Genomic DNA, 8,325 nt, shown 5'->3' with positions numbered 1-8,325 from the left:
CAGCTTGTAACACTCCAAAGAGAAAGGAAAATTTGAAATCGCATTACATGACCCCTTTAAGCCACGGAATGACCTTTCTTTTCCACTTGTAGCCTCAGTGCTCATAATTGTTTATAATTATCTATTAATACGCACCAAACGTGTTCCAGTTTTTGGCACGGTTGTGATAACGCAGTCTGCTGGAGCTGCGTTTAATAGATAAAACGCACAGCAGTCTGTTTAGTCTCCGACAGCGGGAATCAAACTTCCAACAATCTCTCTGCCTGGCACTGAGCAGGGCCACCCATGACAAAACTACACACAAAACAGCCAGGAGACGATAGCAGAAAAATATCAGTTTATACATTACTGGAGTTCAGAGAGCATAAAGCTTGAGTTTCATTGATAGCCATTAGCGAGGGATAAAACCACACGCACACACCGACATGATCTTGTGAATATTCACATGTATTGAATAAGATATTATGAACAATGTTGGTTACCAGACATTTGACAGTAACCATTGACTTCTATGTTTTTTTTTGTAGAGAAAAGTCAGTGGCTACCGTCTACAAGTATTTGGTTCTCAACAATCTCAAAATATACAGTATATATTGGTGACCAATTCCTTTAATTGGTTTATTCTGTTGTGTTTATGATCATTGAGATCATTGAGTTTTCTCAATAAGCTCTCAGTCCAAAAAATATATAAAAAAATCTTAGAATACACCAAAAACACAACATAAAATGATCATAAAATCAATTCATTGTATGTGTGTGCTGTCAGAATCAAGATGATTGTTTATGTTTTGTTTTGTTTTTTCATCTCCATCCTCAGTATTGACTGTAATTGTCAAATTCCACACTCATTACAAATTAAAAATGTGTTGATTATCTGTAATATATTTCTTATATATTTTTAAGAAGTGTTAGGTTTAGAGGTAAGAGTGGGATCAGTACCTCAAAAATATGTTTAACGGTATATTAAAACTAAAAGTATCACACTATATGATTCTGCCCATTACGTTTTATATATTCATTTTAAACACTCTATAAATGTGGATGTGTTTAGGTATGAGAATAGGGTTAAGGGATCTAACAATATATCTATAAATGGCCAAAAATATAACTATACAAATACATTTTGTAGATATTTTATATCTGGTGGTGCTTGAGGAGACACCCAAACCCCCCCCCCCCGCCCCCGCCTTCTATGTAAAGTGCTTTGAGTGCCGAGAAAAGCGCTATATAAATGTAAGGAATTATTAATTAGTATTATTTAGAACATAAAAAAATGCGTACATTTTTATATTCCTATTACTGTAAATACATAAAATTGCTTACATTTTAGATGCTGCCAGTACATCCATATTGTATATTTCAACATCAGTCCAAACATACAAAAAAAGTAACTTTTTGTACCTGTAAATGTTATGTAGTAATATCTACGTATAAATAATGAGATAAGGCTGGACACACACATATGCACAAACATGGATTAAAAACACACAAAAAGTGGATCTATAGGCTTTTTCTGATTTATAATGCCAAAAAATTACTGAAATCCAATACAGTTTCCTATACAGTGAACGGCATATAGTGCCATAGTGCATAGGCAGCGCTTTTTGTGCTCCATATGAAGATGTTTTCCATAGGATATAAGCTTTTCAAATGACACACACACACACATATATATATATATATATATATATATATATAGTTTTTGGGGAACATTGTTGTCATGGTTTTTGTAATTCAGTTTGATGATGCTAATGGAAATAACAGAGTCCTCTTTTACCCAGGGGGGTGGAGTCCATGATCTCTGATTCATATCAGCCTTGAGCTGTGGTTTATGCTCAGTGTTTGAGATTAACTCCCATTTTCATTCATCTTTCCATTCTTTTTTGCTTTATTCATATCCTTGTCAGGACTGCTGGAATGTGCCACGATGCAGATGTGTATGCGTTGGTTTACACATGTGCTGGCTCATCTTGTGACTTCACTTTTTCTCATAGTTAATCGGCCCGTTGACGTCACTGAAGTGGAATGAGTTAACGGAGGTTCCCGACTGACTCCTCCAAAGCTGTGATCTGCCGTGCCAAATGTCAATTCCACCATAGCATGAGTCAGTTGATGTAAATGTGCTCATAAAAGGAAAGAATGAGGGATCTGTCATGTGATGCGACCACATTACGCCTGAAGCACAGATCTGCATATCTGAGAGAATACAGTATATTTCATTCAAAAGTTCGACTTTTATCAGTTTTAATAACAGCATCATCTCACAGACTACACATCATCACACCATTTCTGACTGTTTTGAATGCCCTATAAACATATCTGTTGTCTTTTAACTAAAATACAGGATCTTTACAGGAATCTGAATGATCACACTCCTTTAAATGAGAGCGTTATCTAGTAAGATGACTTGTAATTTTGTCCTTTGCGATCTGATTTGGAGTAAGATCATGGTGGTTTTAGTCAGTGTGAAGCCAGTTAAGATGATTCATTATGGAAAATGTCAAAGTGGCTAGTATTATTTACCCTCCCTCATATCTTTATCTTGCTCTGCTCATGCTATGCTTATTCAAGAGTCTGAAGGGCTGATTTTTTTTTTTGGTACGAGTCAGTATTTTTTTGTACATTTCTTTTCTACAAATAGCCAGATGTGAGCAGCTTTGGTGGAGACCATGATTTGAGCGATGTGGACATAAATGTCGGCTAACAGAGTTTATCTTATGCAATAAGTAAATGTATCTTATTTTATATATTTTTTAATATTTATGTTTTTATAAATTGTTAAATATTATTAAATTAATATTAATTCATATTCATATTTAAATATGTATATTGATTGTTGCATTTATTTTATTTTTTATATATTTTAACAAATTAAGAGATAACAAAGCTTATATTTTGTAAACAAGATGTATTATAAATTAATTGATTCCTATTTTTTTTTATCTTTTTAATCTGCTGTATTGTATTTAAGCAATGATGTGCTTCTGTAAAAGCCACAAGTAATGTGATTTCAGCATAATTTTAAATAATTTTAATAATAATAATCACTGCTACCATGAAAACATGTCCACTGTACTCACATAAAGCATAATAAATGACACTTCATAATTGCATGTTTAAATACATGTCAAATATATAGATGTTATGCATGGCTTATAGTCAATAGTTTTATATCACATCATCATAACTGATTAGATTGCATGATGTGTAATGCTTCCTGGAATATGTTGCTCATTGCCTTGTGAAAGATAGTTACTTTTGTCTTTTAAATATTTTTTTTTTCAGAATCAGATGTCTGAATAAGTTGGTTTAGTTTACAACTCTTTATTGATTGTGTTAGATTTTACACTTATAAAGAAAATGGGTATGAAGAATACTTCTGAAACCAAGTATGCTGAAAAAGTGATCATTGTTGAGCTGTCTTGGCACTCACTGAAAAGGCACATTATGAAAGAGTTCATGTAGCATAAGATTCACCTGTGGATGAACTGTTTTTAACAGCATTCTTTGTTTTGGAGGGACTGGATTCTTTCCCATTACCCTAGTAAACAGAAAGTAAGCTAGGTTCTTAATCATCTTGAGGGATGTTTATGTCCCTTTTTTTCCCCCATCACCAAAACAGAGTTGCTTTTCCAGATGCCAGCATCCGATCATTGCAGAAGCTCTTGGAAAACATGGTAATGGGAATCCATGCAGTGGTTCCATCTCTTGTGTGTTTGTTTTAGCCCATAGTGATTCAAGAATCTAAGCTGTGAATATTTACGCTAAGTACCTGTTATTATTAGCCTTTGCAGCTGTTTATTTTCTCAGTGCAGTTGAAAGTCATGCAGAGAAAAACTGCATAAGCGACCACACATGAAAATTGTGTTTGATGGGTATTGAAGGGCAGTGAGACAATCGAGAGAGATAGCTGACCCTGGCCTCGGTGGCTCTAGATGTCGTGGGAGAGCACACTTACTGCAGCAGTTTGGTGGTCTAGCAGCCCTCCCCAAACCCTTCAGAAACCACTTCAAACATGTATATGTGAGGCAGCAAGACTCGTCTCCATCCAGCTAGCGTATGAAGGCCCGTCTTCTCTCTGGCCTTGCTGGTTTTGTATTTTTTGACTGCACAAAGGTCAGTCATGAAACAAAGGATGTAAAGTGCTGGTGCTGGGTGTAAAGTGCATCGCACTGAATTGCATCTTTAGCTTTCAAAAAATAATACAATTATTTTCAATATTTTTGTCAGTAAATACTTTTTTTCAGTAAAAATGTCTACGCATTGTCCAAGCACAATACATTTAAGTATAAGATAAGACCTGTTTTCAGAGAATATATTTTATTTGTTCTTAATTTTAATGTAAGTATAAAATTCTAACTTAAGTATATATCTATCTGTCTGTCTGTCTGTCTGTCATCTATCTATCTATCTGTCTGTCTGTCTATCTGTCTATCTGTCTATCTATCTATCTATCTATCTGTCTGTCTGTCTGTCTGTCTGTCTGTCTGTCTGTATTATATCCATCCATCTATCTATCCATCTAATAATTAGATGATGGAGTATATACCTTATAGATAATATTTGATGTAATTTTTACATAAAAGTTTTCTAAAATCAGTTAGTTTAACTAAGTAGTAAAAATAAGTAGTAAAAATGATCAGTTCCATATTTTTCCAGTAAATATATCATAATATATTATTGTTGTCAGAGAATATATTGAAATTAATGATTTTATAACGAATAATAAATTATAAATTAATTATATAATACTTGAATTTATTATAAATGTATTGTTTTTTTTCTTTAAATATTATTTTATACAATGTTTTTAAATATATAATATAAAATATTTTTGAGAGTAGGCTTAATTTGCTTAATTTTTTTTGTTGTTTTTAGAGAATGTCATATTAATGTATTATTTTTTTATCAAAAAATATTCATTATATAAAATAAGCTTAATTGATTAAGTCAGAAAGCTTATTTTATGTAATAAGTTAAATGTGCAAATATGTCTTATTTTATCTTTGTTTAGTCTTTTTTATTATTATTATTTTAACTGAAAAATAAGAAGAAAAAAAATCCGCTTTCTTCATCCGATAATAGTTTTCATTTGTATGTCCTGTTTAATATGGCCTTGTCATGTATTTCATTGTAATCCTCATACTTTTGATTCATTCATAAGGCCACTAAAACGTTTACATAGAGTTTCCCACCAGAAAGCTTTTTCCCACAGTATGTACCATATTCCTCCCCTCTCGGATGGAGCCCAGTGTTTGAATCACTCCAGGCCAAGTGTTACGTTTATCCAGATGCGTTTCTATAAAGCCTCATAGAAGATGAGAATCTCTGTTCGAGTCAGTGCCGGACCAGAGTCCATTAGGAGAATCCCAAGAACCATTCTCCAGCGGGGGCCCTTGAAAAGTGGGCCGAGGGGGGATCTCTGGAGAAACTGTGATTGGAAGCAGATGTTGGCCCGAGAAAGCCATAGAGGAGGTGGGGAGGTTTCGGAAAATTCTCAGGCCTGAGTCTTCACTTTCTGGGCCCTGCCTCTGTCGACCAATCAGAGGACATCAGCGGCCCATTTGAAGGGAGTCAGGAGTGTCCCGATTGGTCGAGAGGCCGACCGTGGGCGCAGAGAGCAGATGTCCTGGGAAAGGCGTGCTAACTCCCAAACAAAACCCAGTAAACGAGAAGTGAAAACATTCAGAGCAGAGTTTGCATTCAGCCAGCTGCGCTTACATACGCACATGCACGCAGTGCACTTGTGCAAACATGTGCCTGGAATCGCGTACTGCGGCCAGCAGAAATGCACTCGGGGTTATAAATCTAGATGATGACGATTGCATAAGCACATTTTTCTTGTACATACCAAATATTACATTATTGATGTGGGTTTTGCAAGTGCAGCAAGAGGCCAGCACTTGCCTTTTTGTAACAATATGAGCATAATAAATGCACTTCATCAGGAGCTTTTAGCGCTGGAGTGTCAGGTATTGAATGCAGTGGAGATCGTCCGCTGACCCTCCGTCTACCACCTTTGCCTCTGCCCCAACAAACACACTCGCTTCTCATTGTACCTGTCTAGTGGTTTATAAGCTGCCATGCCTTCTGAAACAAAAATCAATCAGCATTCCTGATGGAAAGTCCACATTACCATCTGAAGACGTCTTCATTTCCCGTCTCAAATGCCAGGTCCCTAGCTTTTGGCCCTTCATGAATACGGTGTGGTCCCGACGAGGGACACGATGGGGTTGTGGAGGGGTCAGTGGCACATTATGGGAGTCCTGGACAAGGACAAGTGTAATAAAAATGCAAATCACAGGTAAAGCTTGGGCAACCCGGCCCCCTACACCCACATTATACACTTCCCACCTGTGGCTAAATCTGGGTCATGACGTCTTCACTCAGACTGAGAAACACGAGAGCGAGAAAATCAAAGTGTCTGCGAGATGCTGAATAAATGAAATTATATTTATAAGGTCTTTGTTGTTTTCCGATTAATCCTATTTAAATGTAAATACAAACTGGCCTCACAATGGTACAAATCATTTATTTGTGAACATAAATGAGTAGATTAACCCATTAATGCCCAAGGTTTTTGTTTATTTTTATTTGTTTTCTACGAGACAATGAATAATTAGAACAATTTGTTATAAATAATATATAATAATAGAAATATTTGCATTAGATTTAAATGTAAATGCAAACTGGCCTCACAATAGTATAGTATAGAAAAAAATGTTTTAGTCATAATTAGAATAATTATCTATTTAAATATTTGATATTCAAACAAACTAATGTTGCCATGTGCATTTCTGAGTAAACAAATATTTCCAGATGAAAAAACAAAAACAAAAAAAAAACATTTGGCACCCTTACCCCTCGGCTTACAGTAAATGGGTTAAAATAAATATAATTTGCAAGCAGATCATGAGTCATCACTGAAACCATGAGAATAGAGATAGATCAGACACTGATAGTCCAATAGGCTCAGTTATGGGGCTGTAATGAAGTCCCAAGACAGTGTTACTGATCCCTGGTAATATTGACCCGAACCAGATTCGACCGTTCAGGACAATGAGCCCAGAATAGAAAGCGCTGTTATGAAGAGGACATTGGGGAACCAGGAATGGGCATGTATTTCACAAGCTGTGGCGTAATGGAACCAGTGAGAGGAGCTTAACATGCGTCATGAGGGCCATCTCTCTCTCCATCTCCTCACGGGGATACATGGCACATTTTGTGAGTTAATTTATCACAGTACGATTGGGTTTTGGAGCACAGATAGCCACTGACAGGACCTGATGGAAGTGGCATAAAAATCATGCAGAAGTTCAGTCAGATGTCATTAGGTGTGTTTACATGCACTGAATCCAATCCAGTATCAGATTCTGAAAGATTCAGATTCAGTTTCCGCATTCAGAACTGGAGAAACTCACCATGATAATATTACCGGAGCCACTGCAAGTACAGCACTTGCTCAGCAATGGATCCTCTACAGTGAATGGGTGCCGTCAGAATGAGAGTCCAATTATTGTGGTTATCTGCGTTATTGTGGATTATAAACTCATATTTTGGCCCGAAGCAATGGTTGGAAGTTAAAAACATTTTGATGTTTTTTTTTTTTTCAAAACACGCAGCTTTTCAATTGACAAGATGTTGATTGATGGTCTGGAGTGGTGTGGATTATTGTGAGGTTTTAATCAACTGTTTGGACTCTCATTCTGACGGCACCCATTCACTGCAGAGCATCCATTGCTGACACAGTGATGTAATGCTACATATCTCCAAATCTGTTCCAATAAAGAAACAAACTCATCTACATCTTGGATGTCCTGATAGTGAATAATTTCTCAGAAAAAAATGTAATCATTTTTGGGTGAACTATTCTTTTAATATATTACGTTTGAAATTGTGTGTTTTTTTATTATTATTATTATGATTCTTTTAATTTGGATTATTTGTGGATACCTGTTATGTTTATATGTTTATGTTTGTATAACTAGTTATGTTTCTAGTTATGTGCACGCACTACTCCGAGTTGAAACTTTAAAAATAGTCATTATACTTGCAATTCTGTTTACTGCTGATGCCGCAGAAATTCACTCACTTTGATTTTGAGTTTTTGGGGCATTTGTCTGCTTGTGCTCTGGTGGTAGTAAGATGCAGGAGACAGCTGAGGCCAGCCATAGACTTTAGCATAAATATTTGTGCTCAGACTCCACACACATCTTCTACATAGGACGCTTGAAGCTCTCTCTCTGTGTGTGTGTTAGTGTGTGTGTGTGTGTGTGTGTGTGTGTGTGTGTGTGTGTGTGTGTGTGTGTGCGCATACTAGAGAGA

Source organism: Sinocyclocheilus grahami, unplaced genomic scaffold, assembly GCF_001515645.1.
Source record: "Sinocyclocheilus grahami isolate Dianchi unplaced genomic scaffold, SAMN03320097.WGS_v1.1 scaffold649.1, whole genome shotgun sequence".
NCBI classification, from domain to species: domain Eukaryota; kingdom Metazoa; phylum Chordata; class Actinopteri; order Cypriniformes; family Cyprinidae; genus Sinocyclocheilus; species Sinocyclocheilus grahami.
This window is presented reverse-complemented; position numbering follows the sequence as displayed.